Source organism: Thamnophis sirtalis, unplaced genomic scaffold (assembly GCF_051295495.1).
Source record: "Thamnophis sirtalis isolate CommonGarterSnake01/CBP01778 unplaced genomic scaffold, rThaSir2_p1.2 scaffold_3, whole genome shotgun sequence".
Lineage (NCBI taxonomy): Eukaryota > Metazoa > Chordata > Lepidosauria > Squamata > Natricidae > Thamnophis > Thamnophis sirtalis.
The window spans coordinates 1,390,206-1,411,183 of NW_028261383.1; the positions used below are offsets into that span (position 1 = coordinate 1,390,206).

Sequence of the window (20,978 nt, forward strand, 5' to 3'; positions counted from 1 at the left end):
TTACAATAACTCAAAGACAGGGAAGATATCCCACAGATCTTCCTTCACCTATTTGGCTCACAACAACTCTGTGTTAGGTTGAAAGAGAGACTGGCCCAAGGTCGCCCATCAGCCTTTCATGGCCAAGGCAGGACTGGAACCCATGGCCTCAGGCTTTCTAATGCAGGCCCTTAACCACTAGGCCATACTGGATGTCCTGGGTGTTGGTTGGGAATGGTCATCTTTGAAAATGGGGGGGGGGAGTTCAGTTCCCAGAATTCATGCTGGCTGGGGGATTCTGGGAGTTGAAATCTAGAGAGCTTAAAATGGTGAAGGTTGAGAAACATGGATATGGACCTATGTAAACATGCATCAGTGTCCATGTAGAAACGTGTGTTTGAGGAGTGTGTTTATAAAAATCTTCCAGAAGGAAAAGCAGCTGAAGAAAGGGAAATAAACCATTATACAGGTGATAATTAACCCAGATCCTGACCATTACAATTTGGCATCTAGGGGGACCCAGGAAGTGTGACTTTTCTGCAGCAGGCCCTGCCCTGTGGAAGGCCCTTTCCTGGGGGATCCTGCAGGGCCTCCCCACCCTTAATAGTCTTCGGGAAAGCTGTAGGAGGCTGTTTTCCCCCAGGTCCTGGGACAAAGTGGGGTTCGAAGTGGAGGATTGGATATTGGGGTGCCTGTGTGTACAACGGGGAGCCCAATTCTTTCATGAATTTAATCAAGTGTAGAGTTGCACCATTACAACACTGGCAAGTCAAGGGGCTCGAAGTGCACCATACGTCCTAAGTGAGATGGGGTCCCATTAATCCTGAGCATGTCAGGCACATATAGGGGGCCTCCTACGATTTGCCCTTAAGAGCAGGGGGTCCATCCGAACCACCAAGACATTTTTTGTACAGCTAATGGCAAATCTACTCCTTTTAATTCAATTTCGTAATCGGACGTATCCAGCGAGGGAGGATGGCGCCTAAAGAACCAAGATGGCTGCTTTTTCAATGCTCATCACACACAGAGCTAAAAAGCAGCAGGACTTTTGTCTGCAGAGCATGGCACCCCATGGACAGCCATCTTGACTCTTTTGACCTGACCACCCAGTCTGTGTTCTCAAAAGAGTCTTCTTGATTATTTTGAATTATTTTATTAAGGACTACATTTGCAGGTCAAACAAAGACACTTAATATAATTAAGTACAGTAGGTTTGTGAACATACTGTATATGTGCATGAATATATGAAAAACACAATGTGGAAAAAAAGAAAATAAATCACTCCAAAAAAGGTAGGAAGAAAAAGAAACTTCCCCTCTTCATCCTCAGCCAACATTGGATCACCAGATGCATCTTCATTCCATCCTTCACCCCATTTTCACCCCTTTAAATCTTCAGTTCTCCTTATTCATTAACAAAGGGCTAGAAAAAAAATTACAAAAATATCTGACTGCCTTGACTTACGACTGTAACAACTAATGACCAGAAATCCATTCCCAATTGTGCTCATAAACCAAAGACTTCCTGTCTTCTGCCAAACATTATATATATATATGGTTACCACACACTTATAATTTAGTTCCTGGTGAATTATAACATGTGATGTTTTTTTAAAAAATGTTTTCCACATTGTTCCCAACTAAAGGGGTTTATTTCTGTTATGGACTTTCTGGTGCATTTTTAATGTTGATTTGCAGTGAAAAGGTTTCTCACACTCTGCACACTTGTGAGGCCACTCTCCTGTGTGACTTCTGGTGTGCATGCGAAGGGCTGAAGGCTGGGCAAAACATTTCTCACACTCCAGACATTTATATGGTTTTTCTCAAGTGTGGGTTTGTTGATGCCTGACAAGACTATATTTCCTTGAAAAACATTTATCACATTCTGAGCATTTGTGAGGTTTCTCTCCTGTATGGATTCGGCTGTGAACTCTAAGAGCAGATGACTCAGCAAATTGTCTCCCACAGTCTAAACATTTGTAGTTTTTTTCCCCTGTGTGAGTTTTCACATGACTTCTAAGAGCTGATGAGGTACGATAAAATCTTCCACAGTCGTTGCATTGATGTGGCTTCTCCCCTGTGTGGATTTTGTGATGTCTCCAAAGGACTCCACTCTGAGCAAAGCATTTCCCACAGTCTACGCATCTGTAGGGCTTCTCTCCCGTGTGAAACCTCTGATGCGTTACAAGGTTTTGTTTTTGGGAAAAGCATTTCCCACACTCCCCACACTTGTATGGCTTCTCCCCCGTGTGGATTCTCTGATGAATTTGAAGCTCTCCTGGCGAAATAAAACTTTTCCCACATTCCCCACATTTATAGGGTAGGTCCCCTTTATGCCATACCTGGTGTCTCTGAAGTTCATGAGAATACATAAATCGTTTCTCACATTCTGGGCATTCATAGGGTCTCTCTCCCGTGTGAAGTTTTTGATGTCGCTTCAGGCTCGATTTCGAGGTAAAACCTTTTCCACATTCAAGGCACTTTTCGTTTTTCTCCCCTCTGTGTGTTTTCTCATGACTCCAAAGAGATGAATTCTGGGAGATATATTTTCCACACTCAAAGCACTTGTAAGACTTTATTCCTGCATGGATCTTCTCATGGAGCCAAAGACTTGAGTTCCGAGAAAAGCTTTTCCCACATTGCCAACACTTGTAAGGTTTCTCCCCTGTGTGGATTATCTCATGGTCTCTGAGATGGGCTTTTTCACGGAAAAATTTCCCACATTCCAGACATTGATAAGGTTTGTCTCCAGTGTGGATTTTCTGATGTCTAAAAAGGTTTGACTTTTGACCAAAACATAAGTCACATTCCTCACATTTATAGGGTTTTAGTGTTGGGGGGCTCCTGAGATATTTGGAGTTTTTACCAGAGAGCGATTTCTCATCCTCCAATCCTTGACTGGATCCACTTCCCACATGGACCTTCCTGTGGGTCAAAAGGAGGGACTTGCGGGCAAAGGATTCCCCACACTCGGGGCATTCATGGGTTCTTTTGGGTGTTCTTGAACTGTTTCTTGTGTCTGATAGGGGATCCAAGAGAGTCCCACCCTCCATGCTTTCTGGTGGCTGCTGCCTTGGGCTAAATTTCTACTATCTGTTCATAGTTCCCTTTCAGGTAAATCTTTGGTCACAGCTGTTTTCCTGCTGGTGGAACAAAAAAGAAGATAAGATTATTTCATTTTGAGAAACACAGAGAATCACAGAATCGCTGAGGGCCAGATGCTGACATTTTTAAACTGCTCGGAGAGTGCTGTAAAGCACTATGTATCTAAGTCAAAGTGCTATTGCTATTGTTAATAATAACCACAACAGTGAGAGAGGAATTGCAGTTCTTGAGCAAAGCAATCATGTGATGTCTCACATAATGACCACTTTGCTCAACAAGTGAGATTGCAGCCCAGTTTTAGTTGTAACTCCACAACTGCCTATAGCCGTGATGGCGAAACTATGGTACGCGTGCCACAGGTGGCACGCAGAGCCCTCGCTGCAGACATGCCAGCTGCCCCAGCCCAGCTTCACTAGCATGCAAATGCAGGCATGTCTGCCACTGGCTAGCTGGTTTTCAGGGCAATGCCAGGGCCAGGGACGCATGAGCATTCGAGGGGGGTGGGGTGTTTCCTGCTGGTTCGCACCAGCTAGGGAGAACCGGATGGTGAAATTTACCGATCTGGTGAGGAGGTTTGACCGGTGGACCCGGAAGTAACTTCCGGAACGTCTGCCCCGGCCCTGTCGCTCGCTCGCTCACCCCCGCCTGTCCGGAAGCAGATCCATTGCTCTCTCCCCCCCGCCCGTCCACACTATCCTAGCCCAATTCGGTGTCAGGTCCCATACCTGAGAGTGGAGGTGATGAACGGCGAAGCATGGAGAGGTCCAGTGGCACAATCCACCAGACAGCAGTGGCCGATCTCCCAAAGTTCTTTCCCCAGCGTATGATAGCTTTCTACTGGATTCCCCTCTATCCTGCCTTCTCCGATCTCCCTAATTTCGGCCCTTAATCCTCCAGTTGTCTATTTTTGGAAGGTCTTCCCCTCTCTTTCCCCCCCTTCATAGGAGTCCCTACAAAATTTTGCCACATGGCTTGGGGGGGGGGTGATCATGTGACTGAGTGTGCATGAGTAATGTCCAGTTGTCCATACCTGCCCGGTCACATGATTGCCAAGCCACACCCACAAAATAGGCCACACCCACAGAACAGATTCTAAAAAAATTGAAACCCACCACTGGGGGGGGACACTCGCATTGAACAGCAAACTTGTTCAGTTGGAGGCTTCCTTCAGACTTCAAACAGTTGCAGGGTTTTTTTGCTTCGAGATTGGTGCAGGAGGCTTTACAGGACCAAAACGGGGAAAAAAACCCACGCTTTCCGCGCCTCATTTTCACCCTGGAAAGCCTCCTGCACCAACCCGTAAGCAAAAAAAAAATATCTGTGCAACAACTGAGCGAGGAAGCTCTGGGGGGCCAGGCCATTCATATTCACTTCCAGCCCACCAGGAGTTCGCTGCCCTAGGGCAGAAATGAGACCCTGTCCTGTGGAGGAAGACTAGAGCAAGAATGGCAAGGTTTTACAGAAACCAGCAGGGAGCAGGTCAGGTGGGGCTGGCTGGATGGGGAAGTGACTTCTTGGATTGTTTGTTGGATTGTTTTTTGTCCTCTGTCCTCCGGAAGCTTGGACCCTGAAGGCTCCAGAGGGCTTAAACCGGAAGTCCGTTTCTGAAGTTCCAGTTTGCCCGTAGGGCTGTTTTTTTGCGCTCCGGAGGCTTCAGGGAAGCTCCTGAAGCCTCCAGAAGGCCTCTCGGGGCAGCATGGGGGGCGAGAGAGGCTGTTTTCCCCTCCCCAGACTCCTATAAAGCCTCTGGAGCCTGGGGAGGATAAAAAATGGCTTAAAAAAGGCTGAACTCAGCCGACAGGGCAATGCCACGTATGCCATAGGTTCCCCATCCTAGGTGTATAAGATGGACCAACATTTCCATGCTCTTTTTTTGAGGGGGGGGAAGGTGTGTCCTATACTCTGAAAAATACGGTAAACTAAAACCTTTAATATTCAGATTAAATTGCCGTGTTGGCACTCCGAGGTAAATAAGTGGGTTTTGGGTTGTAGTTTTGGCACTTGGTCTCTAAAAGTTTTGCCATCATGGCCCTATAAGAAACACAGAAAGGTAAGGCAAAAACTTTCACTCAATTGCCCTTTTGTCAAATGAAGATAAAAAATAAATGAAGGCGAATCTACGTGTGCCAGGATGAAGTTGCAGGATCCAATCTGGGTCAGTCACAAGGACCAGAGGTTTTGTCTTCCAAGCTTTCGGACTCGATAGAGAGGTAGACAGAGAGAGGGGGGGGGGGGGAGAGAGAGGAGACACACAGAGAAAGAGAGAGAGAGGCAGATAGACAGACACAGAGACAAGACAGAGAGAGAGAGAGACAAGATACACAGAAAGAAAGAGAGAGAGAAAGGTCTTATTTTCAGAGTCCAAAATGTTTTTGTTGCATGCAGAAATAAAAATTTGTTTTCTCTGTAACAGTTCATTGATTTCATAAATGGAACATTATAGTTTTTTTATATATATAGCATGAAAATAAAAAAATGATATAAGCTGTATTATCTTCATTTTAGATGTCAAAAGGGTTTTGTGGCTCCCAGTTTTTCTTTTTTGTGGGAAATGGGTCCAAATGGCTCTTTGAGTGTTTAGGTTACAGACCCCTGTGCTGGAGAGAAATTTCCTGAGGATGGGCTCCAGCATGTGTCCGAATACTCGGAAGACAAAACCTCTGATCCTGGTGACCGACCCAGACTGGATCCATTAAAAAACAATTTCTTCAAACCAAGATTTAAATGAGAGAAAATGGAAGAAACCAGCAAAATGAAATCAACGGGGACCAATGCATAACTGTGAGTAGGAAAACTCAAAGAAAGATGAGAGAGATCAGATGGGGAAGAGCAGGTGTGAAAAGGGCTGTTTTTTCCCAGCTCTTTTTGGAGGCTGCAGCAACAAAGATTTAAGGTCTTCTAGGACCCAGAGCTGTCTGGGACAGGAATTCTGGAAAATATGGACAATTAGGAAAGGCCACCTTCTGCTATCCTCTCACAAGAACTATGTCAGACCTGGCACAGCTTAAACTCCTAAATAGAAAGAGTCATTGGCTTCATTTGTTGGGTGAGGTATAGTTTTATTAGAGGTCAAGTACATTGCAGTAGTGCAAATCCAGAAGTTCACCCCCCCAACTTCCTACGAATACACACACACACACACACACACACACACACACACACACACAGTTCAGGCCAGATATTTTCATAATGGACAAGCAGTTTGGTATGTAGCTGGGATGGAGGCTGATCTTGAAGCAGAGTCTGGAGGGGATACTTTCATTTCCTCCCCCCAAAACATTCCCCCTCCCCCTGATTCATGGCAGCCACTCAGGGAATAGTAGCAAAACACAGGAAAAGACCAGGTGGCATCTGACAACCAACCCCCAAACCTCCTTAAAACCTTTTGCTCTGTAAAGCATCCACCATGAAGAGCCACATCACAGCCCCTTCAGGGCAAAAGAAGGAAAATACGGATTTCTCCTGATTCCACCAAAGGAATCAGAAGAAACGAGTATTTAGAGGCAGATTAAACATTAGTAGAAAAACAAAGGTTTTCATTTCATCCCCTTTTTAATTGAGCTCAAAGAAAAAATATCTTTTGTGGGTTAAGGCAACATGAACTCAATTCAGTTCATTTAAAACGTTTTTTTCTCCCAAACTCTCCCCCCCCCCCTATTGCAATGAGGTCAGTCTGTGTTAAGAGCACATTACAAACCTCAACAAAAGTTTTTAAACTCCGTTTTTCCAACTGCACCTGTGGGATATGGATGCTCAGAGACCTCTGACGGACCACAGAGAAACCTTCTGAAGCAATTTACCAGCATCCCCCGGGGACCCTTGGCCGGGCGAGGAGGGGGCAGAGCCATACCGGGAACAGAGCCCCGTTTGTCCCCCTGGAGGGAAGGGAGGGATCCGCTCCCTGCAGGCAACGCCAAAGCCGGATCTCCTCGAGGAAAACCCCGAGATGCCGAAGAGCGGGATCCGCAGCTCCCTTCCTCCTGGCGGGGAGAGGATCTCCTGGGAGAGCAACCTTACCTGCCTCGAGCGGGACCCGGTAGCCTCTCCGGAGGGATCCAGCGCAGATCCTCCGAGGAAGGAGCGGAAGAGGCGGAGGGAAGCGGAAGTCCAGCCAGGGGAGGGGAGGGCTAGAGGAAGGGGCGGGGCTCTGGCTTTCCTGTCTGGTCCCGCCCACGGGCCAACTCATTCGTCCCCTATGCCCCTCCTCTCCCTGCTGGGACCACGTGGTCCGAAACTTCTTCTGTTCCTCCGGTGGGTGTGGAGGGTTCCTCTGCCCATGGGAAGAGTGTCCCTCCCTGCACGCTGGAAGCGGGGCTGCCCCTCCTCCTGCTCCAGTGGGGGCGTCTGTGCTTGTATGAAGCCAGGCAAGGAGAAGCCCCTTTTAGGCTTTTCTTTTTCGGGACTCCGTTCAAAGAGCCAGGAAGGAGAAGTCAGCCGTGCTTTTGAGAAGGCATGGGACCTTTTTTTTTTTGCTGCTCCCGCCCCCTCCGCCGCCTTCCTACTGGCTCAAAAGCACGGCGGAGGAGGAGGCGGTGGCAGGGGTAACGCGGGGCTCAGCTCAGGTGCTCCGAGCGGAGGGGGAGGCGTCACTGCCACGGGCGGGAGCTTTGGCGGCTTCACCTCAGCCGCAGCGCCCGGCGGCAAATCCGGCAGTGCTGTTGGAGGAGGAGGAGGTGGCAGCAGTTATTCCGGTGGCGGCGGGGGCTTTGAGGCTTTACTTCAAGCCGCAGCGCCGGGCGCAAGCAGCTAGGACTGGCCGCCTACAAAGGACCTCCCCGGGCTTGCTTTGCTGAACACGCGGCGACTGGCGGTAGTTTGAGCGGGCGCGGCCGGCGCAAACTACCGTCAGTCGCCCCGTGCTCATCAAAACAAGTCCGGGGATATCCTTTGCGGGCGGCCAGTTCTAGCCGCCTACAAAGGACTTCCCCGCGTTTGCTTTGCTGAACACGGGGCGACTGGCGGTAGTTTGAGAGGGCGCGGGCGACGCCTAGGAGATCCTAGGAGACCGGCCGTGCCGCGTAAACTCCTGCCGCCGCCCCCCCCCCCCCGCCGTGCCCGTGCTAACCCTAACCAGGACAGAAAATTTGAGGGCCCTCAGCTTCCCGAGCCTGTGACATTAGAAATCAGAGGCAACACAACAGGGAAGCCACTGCAAAATAGAAATGATTTTTTTTACTTACTTATTAACATTCGCCTTCATTGTTTTTACAAATAACTCAACCTTCCTTCACCTATTTTCCCCACAACAACCCTGTGAGGTGCGTGAGGCTGAGAGAATGACTGGTTCAAAGTCACCCAGCTGGCTTTCATGGCCTTAACCACTAGGGCCACACTGGAAGTCCTGGGTATTGGTTGGGAATGGTCATCTTTGGAGATGGGGGGGGGGCTTCAGCTCCCAGAATTCATGCCGGTTGGGGGAGTGGAAATCCACACAGCTTTAAAGTTGCCAAGGTTGAGAAATACGGATATGGAGGTAAACATGCATGTACCATGTCCATATAGACCCACACAGGGCGTTTGAGACTGTGAATTTTTATGGAAATGATCCCCCGTTCAAGGAGGAGGAGAAATGTAAAGATCGAAATCCTCGTTTCAAGACCAGAAGTTGTTTGAGGAGAGTGTGGCTGGCAGGGCCTTTGCTCACTTTTGGAAGAAGCAGCTGAAGAAGGAACGAGATAAAACTTTATGAAACTGACAACCCAGATCCTGGGACCTTTCCCCATTCTTCGGGCCTTTTGAAAAGCTGTAGGAGGCTGTTTTGCCCTCAATATTTGGGGCGGAGTAAGGCTGTGACAGCAGGATTGGAGGGGTGTGTGTGTGTGTGTGTGTGTGTGTGTGTGTGTGTTTCAGGCGCCAGATTCTTTGCTTCTCTTGCTTTTGGTTCGTACTCCCTTGTGAGCCGGAGGGACAAAAGGAGGTGACTCAGGCATTAACCACAACTCTTCCATCAACCTTAAGCTAACAGACAACTCGGGAACAACTTCAGCACCACTCCCTGTCGGACAGCTACTTCGACCAAGCTGTCAGTCAGGACAACCAATCAGCTCTTCGCAATCCCCCTCTTGCCGCCTTGCGCGTCTTAGCCAATGAGCGCCGTCCTACATCAGAAGGCGTTTCACAGGTCGTAAGTCGAGGATTTAGCAGTTTGTATTGTTTTGAGCCCCTGCAACTACGTACAGCTCATCCTCAATTTATGGCCATCTGCCCATTATGGATCGTAGACACGAAGGACCTCTTTTGGCTGTGGTCTGTCATTACTTCAAATGGTTGCAGCTGGATAGCTGCCTGTGGTGAGCCCCCATGGCTGCCTCTGCCCTCCAGCTGTGCCTGATGAGCTCTGGGCTGAAAGAGGGGACTGACCCAAACTCAGCCTCTCCCACTTGAGCTGAGAAGGGAAGGAAGGACAGAGAATCCCACACAGGAGGGGCCACAAATAATGAAACCCCGTTTGTTGGCAGGAGGAGCTGAAGGCTCACAGAGGCACATGGGGGGAGGGGGAGGTTAGCAGCATGAAATAGCAGAAGGACCCCATTTTCCTATTTTCAGTTGACCTTCCCTGTAGCCTAGGACAGTGTTTTTCAACCTTTTTTGTGCAAAGGCACACTTTTTTCATGAAAAAAATCACGAGGCACACCACCATTAGAAAATGTTTAAAAAATTTAACTCTGTGCCTATATTGACTATATATAAAGTAATTTTCCCATGGCACACCTTACATTATGTCACGGCACACTAGTGTGCCGCAGCACAGTGGTTGAAAAACACTGGCCTAGGACAAGTATGACCCCTCAGCAGCTGATAGGGGAAAGAGGCCTGGAAACACTGCTGAGTAGAATTTTGTAATATATTTATTTATATCCTGCCTTTATTGCTTTTGCCAATTACTCAAGGTAAGAAACATAACCCACATATCTTCCTCCTGGTATTTTCCTCACAACAACCCTGTGAGGCGGGTTAGACTGAGTTACTGGTCAAGGTCACCCCAGCTGGCTTTCATGGCCCAGGAAGGACTTGAATTCGGTCTCCAGCTTTCTAGCCTAGGGCCCTAACCACTAGGCCAGACTGGATCGCCCCAGATTAGATCAGAGGAGTTATTTGGGACTGGACTTATTTATTCATTTTATTTATGGTTAAAAACAGGACTGTACTGGGACAACCTCACATTAACTGAATTTTGGGACACTCAAAACAGCTTGGTGTCAGCTTGCAATTCACAGTAAATTGAATATTGAACAATATTGTCAAACATATTACTGTGTAGTGGGCTTCAGTAGGCAAGAACTGACCAGCGTAGATACAACAGCATTTATTGACTCAAAACTGGAACTGAGGAACTTCAGGCAAATCCCTGTAATTTATACTCTGGGCCCACAGGGCCTTCACCAATCATAATACTTGAAAAAGCCGGCCCAAATATGAATGTTCAAAGTTTCCCTCCAAAAGTGTTACAGTTAACAGTTAGGGCCATTTAAAGGTTAGTTTCACTTTAGCAGGGCTTGACACAACTTATATATTCAATACAGAACACCTAGAATGCTGACTCTACTTGAAACACCCAGGGGTTGAGAAGGATGTTTCTTCAAGCATCCAAGAAACTTACTTGCTCCACTGCAGAAGCTTATGATGGATGCTTGAAAAAGGAGACTGGATTGGAACACCTGCATTGTTTTCTATGGGGATCGTGTCTGTGTTTCATCTCTTATACGGTTGGAACTAACCTCTAGCTTCGCTTCAAAATGCTGGTGATCCGCAACTCCTTTTTTGGCAGCTGCTAGACGTCTTTGTTGGTGTTCCCTCTTAACTGGATGATAGGAGTATACGTAACAATATTCCTACCTCTATTCTAGGTCTTGATAGCATGTATCTTATACTGAATATTCTATTTCTACCCATTATCTCTCATTCATTTTAGTACTTCAATTCTTATTGAATTTTTAGCATGCTTTCCGTACTCCTCCTCTGAAATTTTATTGTCTCCCTGTTATTATTCTTTCTTGATCTAAGTGTTCCCTCGTCTACCTCTGCTTTTTGCTGCCAAATCTTCTAGACTCTCATCTATATCATACTTCAAATCCTTTATCTCCCTGTGGCTCTTTGTTATGGTTTTATAGATATTTTGAAACATCAATGACATTTCTTTTTGATGTAAACTTGTTATTTCCTGTTGAAGCATCTTACCTTATTTTAATAAGTCCAGAAATTACTCCAAACCTATCAAAATCCCACACTCTTAATTGTCTGTAAAATCAAAAAGGCAGTCTTAAAACTATTCACTCAGTCCCAGAGTCATTCTTCGAAGTACATGATATTTATAATTCTTTATAGTCCTCCACCAGTTAGTTTACTCCTTCCAGATTTTCCCTTGTGTTCGCCACCTAATGAGCTCTTTGATTCCAATAATAGTTCCAGGTCTTCATCAACCACTCGCCTTAGCAACCTTCAAAAGTCTCAGAAATGTTGCGTCATGAAACTAATAGGTATCAGAATATACAGCAAAAAACAGAATCTTCCAGATGTGTTTACATCCACTCAGGGTTAAAGATTATTCCAAGGTCTTCCCAGCCTTATGAACATATAGTGTATTTCCTTTTTCACCGGTAGTTGGCATCACCGCCTAGAATTTCAATGTGACACCCAATTTAACAGCCTTCCGATTCCTTCAAATAATTTTCCTTCACTTTTCCCAATAATCAGTCCAATGTTTCCAGCATTTTAAAATGCCTTTTCAAGATGTTGCCAATAAAACGTTCAAATCCAGTCATTCTATATTTTAAAAATGATATCCTCTCTTAAGTTTCATTTTCTTTCTGTAGTTTTCCTCTAGGTAATTGTTAGCTGCACTTCTTGTGTCCTACGATGGGTGTCCCAAGTAAGATGTGGTCCAATTAATCACCAGTGTGTTAGGCACATGTAGGTAGCCACCAATGATCTGCCTTTAAGAACAGGGGTCCATCCAAATCTCCAGGACATTTTTCCTCTGAAAATTCATCCAAAATCTACTCCTTTCAATTCAATCCCAAAGTCCAAACTGTCCAGCAAGGAAGGATGGAGTCAAAAGAATCAAGATGGGGGCTGTTTTAAAGCGCATCAAATATACAACTAAAAAGCAGCAGCACTTTGATTGCAAAGCATGGCACAATCTATCGGCCATCTTGACTTTTTTGAACTCCCAAACTGCCCTGAGAACACCCCTCTTGATTATTTTGAACAATAACTATATGAAGAATTATATTTACAAATCAAAGAGACTTAATACAAACCTGTATGTGTGTGTGTGTGTGTTTATTTATTTATTTATTTATTTATTTGTCTTGTATGCCGTCCACTCCCGGAGGACTCCGGGAGGCTCACAAAAGACAAGGGAAAGGGGGGAACGAGACAAAGACAACATATTAAAAACAAAACCAACATTCACAATTTCCGTGGAGGTAGATGCTTCTCAGCTCCCCCCAGCCTGCTGGAACAGCCAGGACTTGGTGGCTTTGTGGAAGGCCGGGAGGGTAGTAAGGGTCCGGATCTCAACAGGGAGCTCGTTCCAGAGGGCCGGAGCTGCAACAGAGAAGGCCCTCCCCCGGGGAGTCGCCAGCCGACATTGGCTGGCAGATGGAATCCAGAGGAGACCCAACCTGTGCGATCTAATTGGTCTGAGAGAGGTGATCGGCAGGAGGCGGTCTCTCAGGTACCCAGGTCCGATGCCATGTATGAAAAAGACGTGTCTTGTATATGAAAAAGACAACGGAGTCCTTCCGGAGTGGGTGGCATACAAAACCAATAAACGAAAAGAAAAACAATCCCTCCAAAAAAATAGCAAGAAAAATAAACTTTCCCTCTTCATCCTCAGCCAGCATATTCCACATCAACCCTTTATTGTTAAATAAATCACCAGATGCATCTTCATTCCACCCCACAACCCATTTTCTCCTCTCTAAATATTCAGTTCTCTTCATTGATCAACAAAGTTTGGTAAAAATTAACAGAAATACCTGGTTCCTTGACTTACGACTGTAGCAACCTATGATCAGAAATCCATTCCAAGTTGTGGTCATAAGTCAAGGACTTTCTGTACTCTGCAAAACATTATATCTACTCCTTGCACTCTCATAACTCTTTTGTATAATGACTCAGATAAGTGACTAATGCTGTTTTGTGAGCAAAACAACTTCACACCCAGCACCTACATGCCCTTTTGCATCGTTGTGTATTCTGATGGAATTTGAGGTGGTTGACTAGGAAAACCATTTTCCCCACACAAAACAATTGTAGGATTACCTTTCTGTCAGTTTGTGAAGTTCTTGGTTAACTTTAAGATATGACTGTTGGGGAGAAAAAGGGGAGGATCCCACAAGGTTTTTCTGAAGAGATTTATCTGCTATGGACTTTCTGGTGCTTTTTAAGGTCCAATTCACTATGAAAAGATTTCTCACACTTTGTGCACTTGTGAGGCCGCTCTCTTGCGTGACTTCGGGTATGTATGAGAAGTGATGAAGGATGGGCAAAACATTTCCCACACTCCAGACACTTATTCGGTTTCTCTCCAGTGTGGATTCGTTGATGCATCACAAGGGTATCTTTCCGAGAAAAACATTTATCACAATCTGAACATTTGTGGGGCTTCTCTCCTGTATGGATTCGGTTGTGACTTGTAAGGGAACATAAATGAGCAAATGTTCTCCCACACTCCAAACATTTGTGATTTTTTTCCCCCGTGTGAGTTTTCACATGACTTTTAAGGGCTGATGAGGTACTATAAAATCTTCCACAGTCGTTGCATTGATGTGGCTTCTCCCCTGTGTGGGTTTTATGATGACCCAAAAGGCCTCGCTTGTCTACAAAGCACTTTCCACATTCTATGCATCTGTATGGCTTCTCTCCTGTATGGAACCTCTGATGCCTTCCAAGATGTTGTTTTTGGGAAAAGCATTTCCCACACTCCACACATTTGTAGGGTTTCTCCCCTGTGTGGATTCTCTGATGAATCTGAACATAGGCTGGCGAAATAAAACTTTTCCCACACTCCCCACATTTATAGGGTAGGTCCCCTTGGTGCCACTTCTGGTGTCTCTGAAGTTCATGAGAATACATAAATCGTTTCTCACATTCTGGGCATTCATAGGGTCTCTCTCCAGTGTGAAGTTTTTGATGTCGCTCCAGGCTTGATTTCAAGGTATAACATTTCCCACATTCAAGGCACTTTTTGTTTTTCTCCCCTCTGTGAGTTTTCTCATGTTTCCGAAGACCTGAACTCTGGGTAAAACATTTTCCACATTCAAAGCATTTGTAAGACTTTATTCCTACATGAATCTTCTCATGGAGCCAAAGACTTGAATTCTGAGAAAAGATCCTCCCACATTCCCAACACTTGTAAGGTTTCTCCCCTGTGTGGATTCTCTCGTGGTCTCTGAGAGTGCCTTTTCTACGGAAAGATTTCCCACATTCCACACATTGATAAGGTTTGTCTGCAGTGTGGATTTTCTGATGTCTAAGGAGGTGTGACTTTTGACTAAAGCATAAGTCACATTCCTCACATTTATGGGGTTTTAGTATTGGGGAGCTCCTGAGACCTTTGGAGTTTTTACCAGAGAAAGATTTCTCACCCTCCAAACTTTGACTAGATCCCTTTCCCATATGGACCTTCCTGTGGGTCAAAAGGAGGGACCTGCGAGCAAAGGATTTCCTACACTCTGAGCATTCATAGGTTCTTTTGGGCGTTCTTGAAGTGCTTCTTGTGTCTGATGGGAGATCCAAGCGATTCCCAGCCTCCATGCTTTATGGTGGCTGCTGCCTTGGGTTGAATTTCTACTATCTGTTGATAGTCGCCTTGCAGGTAAATCTTTGGCCGCAGCTGTTTTCCTGCTGGTGGAAGAAAAAAAGAAGATGAGAACATTATTTCCTTTCGAGAAACACAGAAAAGCACAAAATTGTTGCGGGCCAGATGCTGACACTTGAAAACTACTCAGAGGGTGCTGTAAATCACTATGTATCTGTCAACATGCTATTGCCAAAAACAACCACAAAATCAAGGGCGGAATTGCAGTTCTTGAGCAAAGCTGTTATGTGATGTCTCCAGTAATTATCACTTTGCTCAATAAGTGTGATTGCAGTCCAGTTGAGGACTGCCTATATACGAAACGCAGAAAGTTAAGGCAAAAAATTAAATTGCATTGTCGTTTTGTCAAGTGAAGATAAAAAACAAATGAAGAAAAAGAAATGAGTCCCAGGATTAAGTTGCAGGATCCAATCTGGGTCGGTCACTGGGATCATCAGAGGTTTTGTCTTTCGAGCTTTTTGGACTAAAATAGATAAGATAGAGGGGGGGAGGGAAGAGACACATAGAGAAACAAAGACAGAGAAACATCAAGAGAGACAACAGACACACAGAGACAGACACACACACACACACACACACACACACAGAGGGAGGGAGGGAGGGAGAGGGGGTGGTGGTCTTATATTCAGAGTCCAAAATGTTTTTGTTGCATGCAGAAATAAAAGTGTTTTCTCTGTAACAGTTCATTTATTTCATAAATGGAACATTATAGGTTTTTTTTAATATAGCATGAAGATAAAAAAAAAATGATATAAGCACTGTTATCTTCATTTTAGATGTCAAAAGGGTTTGTGGTGTTTTCTTTTTTGAGGGAAATGGGTCCAAATGGCTCTTTGAGTGTTTAGGCAACAGATCCCTGTGCTGGAGAGAAATTTCCCGAGGATGGGCTCCAGCATGAGTCTGAAAGCTTGGAAGAGCCAAGGTGGCGCAGTGGTTAAATGCAGCACTGCAGGCTACTGCTAGATCAGCAGGTCAGCGGTTCAAATCTCACCGGCTCAGGGTTGACTCAGCCTTCCATCCTTCCGAGGTGGGTAAAATGAGGACCCAGATTGTTGGGGGCAATATGCTGACTCTCTGTAAACCGCTTAGAGAGGCCTGAAAGGCTTATGAAGCGGTATATAAGTCTACTGCTATAAGACAAAACTTCTCATCCTGGTGACCGACCCAGACTGGATCGATTAAAAATAAAAGCTTCAAACCAAGATTTAATTGAGAGAAAAGGGAAGAAACCAGCAAGATACAGTCAACGACCATTGCATAGTTGTGAGTAGGAAAACTCAATATATAAGAAAGATGAGAGAGATCAGATGGGGAAGAGCAGGTGTGAAAAGGGCTGTTTTTTCCCAGCTCTTTTTGGAGGCTGCAAGAACAAAGATTTAAGGCCTTCTAGGACCCAGAGCTGTTTGGGACAGGAATTCTGGAAAATATGGACAATTAGGAAAGGCCACCTTCTGCTACCCTCTCACAAGAACTATGTCAGACCTGACACAGCTTAAACTCCTAAATAGAAAGAGTCACTGGCTTCATTTGTTGAGTGTGGTATAGTTTTATTAGAGGTCAAGTACATTGCAGTAGTGCAAATCCAGAAGGTTCAGGCCCCCCCTCCAACTTCCTACCAACACACACACACACACACTCTTCTGGCAAGATATTTTCATAATTGACAAGCAGTTTGGTATGTAGTTGGGATGGAGGCTGATCTTGAAGCAGAGTATGGAGAAGATACTTTCATTTCCTCCCCAAAAACATTCCCCCTCCCTCTGATTCATGGCAGCCACTCAGGGAATAGTAGCAAAACACAAGACCAGGTGGCATCTGACAACCAGCCTCCAAACCTCCTTAAACTCTTTGCTTTGTAAAACATCCACCATGAAGGGCCACATCACAGCCCCTTCAGGGCAAAAGAAGGAAAATACGGATTTCTCCTGGTTCCCCCAAGCAGATTCAACATTAGCATAAGAACAAAGGATTTCATTTGATCCCCTTTTAAATTGAGCTCAGAGAAAAAGGATCTTTCGTGGGTTAAGACAACATGAACTCAATTCAGTTCATTTAAAGTCTTTTTTTTTCTCCCACTCTCTCCCTCCCCCCCCCCCCCCCATTGCAATGAGGTCAGTCTGTGTTAAGATCACATTACAAACCTCAACAAAAGCTTTAAACTCTGTTTTTCCAACTGGGATATGGATGCTCAGAGACCTCGGAGTGACCACAGAGAGACCTTCTGAAGCAATTTATCAAAAAGATCCTTCCAGGATCCCCCCGGGGATCCTTGGAGCCTTGGCCGGGCGAGGAGGGGGCAGATCCAGACCGGGGACGGAGCCCCCTTTGCCCCCCCCCCCTGGAGGGAAGGGAGGGATCCGCTCCCTGCAGGCAACAATGGAGCCGGATCTCCCCGAGGAAAACCCTGCGAGCTGAAGAGCGGGATCCGCAGCTCCCTCCCTCCTGGCGGGGGGAGGATCTCCTGGCTGGAGGGGCGGCCTGCAGGCCGGAGGGAGAGCAGCCCCACTTTCCCCGAGAGGGATCCGGAAGCCTCTCCCGAGGGATCCAGCGCCGACCGTCCACGGAAGGAGCGGAAGAGGCGGAGTGAAGCGGAAATCTAGCCGGGGGGGAGGGAAGAGGCGGGGGCGGGGCTCCGGCTCTCCTCTCTGGCCCCGCTCCTTGACCAACTCCTTCCCCCTCCGCCCTTCCCCTCCCTGCCGGGACCACGTGCTCCGAAACTTCTGTGCCTCCGGTGGGCGTGGGTGTCGAGGCTTCCTCTGCCCATGGGAAGAGTGTCCCTCCCTGCAGGCTGCAAGCGGGGCTTCCTCCCCTGCTCCAGTTTGTGCTTGTATGAAGCCAGACACAGAGAAGCCCCTTTTAGGTTTTTCCCCTTTAGGAACTCCGTTCAAAGGGCATAGAAATTTGTCTAGCAAATGTTGGAAATGTAATTTGAAAAATGGGCACATTTTTATCCTATGTGTGGACTTGTGATAAAGCTAAAAAAAAATTGGGCCAAAATATACAAAGAGAAAAGATAACGGGAACAGGTAGATTTTAAACCTGAAATGTTTTTATTAGGGATGAGATCAGAAAAAAAATTATAGGAAACGTGTGCATTTAATATTACAGGTCTTAACAGCAGCGAGGATTATTTTCGCACAATATTGGAAAAATGAAGAGATACCATAAGAGAAAGAGATAATTAAGAAGATTTTAGATTGTGCAGAAAGACTTACTAAAAATCAAACGTAAAGAAGACACAGGATATTATCAAAGGTGGAACTTGTTTTACCAAAGGTTTGGAAAAAGGGGTGGAGAGTAAGAAGTGACTTTGTATTGTTAAGCAACTTACAGGTAAATATCCAGATAACATGATGTTTATTAAGCACTAAGAAATGTAATAAATAGAACATTAATTTAAAAAAAAATTTTTTAAGTGCCAGTATTCAGCAGCCATCTCCAGTTACTTTTTTTGGTACTTTTACTTTTTTGGTGTTCCTTCCTAACAGGATAATACATGATGACCTTCCATCCTGATAATTAAAATTGGGTGGGGGGGTCTCTGAGCATGGAAGGGTTTCCTCACAGCCTAATCCCCAGAGACCCCAAAACAGGAAAGAAGAGAGTTTGGGGGAGCATCTCAAATCTCCTGCTTGTTGCCATAGAGACAGCACAATGTAACAGGGAAACAAGCCTGAATATATTGCTAAGCCACTGCGAAATAGAAATGATTTTTAATGGTTTTATTTATATCCTTTATTATTTTTACAAATAAGTCAAGGCAGGGAACATATCCCACACATCTTCCTGGCAACAACCCTGTGAGGTATGCTAGGCTGAGAGAGAAACTGGCCCAAGGTCGCCCATCAGCCATTCATGGCCAAGCGGGACTGGAACTCAAGGCCTCAGGGTTTCCAATGCAGGGCCTTAACCACTAGGCCATACTGGATGTCCTGGGTGTTGGTTAGGAATGGTCATCTTTGAAGATGGGGGGGGCTTCAACTCCCAGAATTCATGCTGGCTGGGGGATTCTGGGAGTTGAATCCACACAGCTTAAAATTGTCAAAGTTGAGAAACACGGGTATGGTCGTATGTAGACATGCATCAATCTCTGTGTAGACACACATGCGTGTTGGAGAAGTGTGCCTCTAAATAAAAACCACCCTGTGCTCAAGGACGAACGTAAGAATTCAAATCCACATTCAAGACCCCAACTTGTTCGAGGCGAGTGTGGCTGTCGGGGCCCTTGCTCACTTTCGCAACAAGCATCTGAAGGAGGAGAGACGTATTGGGTTTTTTTAAATTAACAAACATGTAAAATACACACACACAAAACTTAGACGTACACCACATTTACACAATGCAATACGAACAGGAGCTTCCTGTTCTTTCTAATAGCAATTTATCAATCGATACCGCTCACCTTATATTATTTCCCCTTCTATTGTATTTCATTTGGATTTCACCATTCTTAACCCTCTTATTTTACTCACAACTATTATTTTTTGAGTCTTGTTATATTCCTTCATTGATTCTTGTTTCTTTCCTCCATCCACCTATACCATTTATCCCATATCTGGTAGATTTCTGATTCTTCTTTTCCCTGGATTTCTTTAGTTAGTTTGGGAGAGACATATTGTTATAAAAGTGGGAAAGCACTAGAGGGCAATCCCCTGTCACCATCCCCCCCAAACCTCACCCCTCGTTTCTGGAACGGGAAGACTGGGATTGCAGGATTAGAGGTTTGTGCGCGTGCGCGCGTATGTGTGTGTTTCATATACCAAGGTTTTTTTGTTATCTTGGTTTTTGTTTTATTTTTGATGTGAGCCCCCCCCCCCACTGTGTTTCACAAGAGAGGCGGCCATAGAATGAAACAGTCTTCCTAACAAGGCAAATCAATCACTGTTGGGTGATATTGGTGGTTTCTAAATTCGGTAATAACTAAAAATCAATACATAAAGGTGATCCTCAACTTATGGTCGTCTGCCCATTATGGACCTCCGTCATAAAGGACCTTTTGTGTGTGGGGGGGGCTCTCTTGTACTTTCAAATGGTCGCAAGGTGATGGCTGCCTGTGGTGAACCCCCATGGCTGCCTCTGCCCTCCAGCTGTGCCTGATGGGCTCTGGGCTGAAAGTGGGGACCGACCCAAACTCAGCCTCTCCCACTTGAGCTCAGAAGGGAAGGAAGGACAGAGAATCCCACACAGGAGGGGCCACAAATAATGAAACCCCCTTTGTTGGCAGGAGGAGCTGAAGGCTGGCAGGTGGAGATTGTGTGTGTGTGTGTGTGTGTGTGTGTGTGTGTGTGTGTGTGTGTGTGAAGGAATTAGCAGTGTGAAACAGGCACACTGGGCTCTTTTCCCTACTTCCAGTTGACCTTCTGTGTCTCCCAGGACTGGACCTTCTTCCCAGAGAGCCCGAAATCCATAAGGAGAAAGAGCCTCCATCAGACCTGAGGAGCATCCGGGTACCAGGCGCCTCGGGGGAACCAGGTGTCTGGATCAAGGGGCTGACATGTGCTTGGAGGGGGCGGGGAGATGTCAGAAGCCCCCTGAAGTAGCCAATAGGGTTGATCCTGGCTTCTGAGCACATCAGCAACTACAGTGCATTCACTAAGTATTCAGCCCTTCTTCACTTTTGTCAGTTTAGTTATGCTGGTTCTACAGTTGTTGAAATTCATTTTTTTTTTTCATTACTCTGCACTCAGTACCTCATAATGCTGAAGTGAAAACAGAATTTTGGAAATGCCTGTAAATTTATTTTAAAAAAAGAAAACGTGAAATATCCCATTGGCATAAGTATGCATATCCTTTGCAACAAGACTTCAAAATTTAGCTCAGGTGCCTCCCGTTTCTCTTGACAGCTGCTGACATGTTTCTCTACCTGAGCTGAGTCCACCTGTGGTAGATTAAATTGATTGGATATGACAATGATCCTAAACGCACAGCCAAGAGACCACAGGAGGGGCTTAGGGGAAACTCTACGAATGTCCTAGAATGGCCCAAGCAGACCCCTATTGAACACTGGAGGGACATGAAAATGGCTCTCCACTGACGGTCACCATCCGACCCGACTGAGCTTGAAAATA

At 45.8% G+C, this 20,978-nt stretch overlaps 1 pseudogene; it reads right to left on the reverse strand.

Moving 5' to 3' along the window:
• Positions 1 to 339: 339 nt before the first annotated feature.
• LOC148046994 (uncharacterized) overlaps positions 340 to 20,978 on the reverse strand; it is a 28,072-nt pseudogene continuing 7,433 nt past the window's right edge.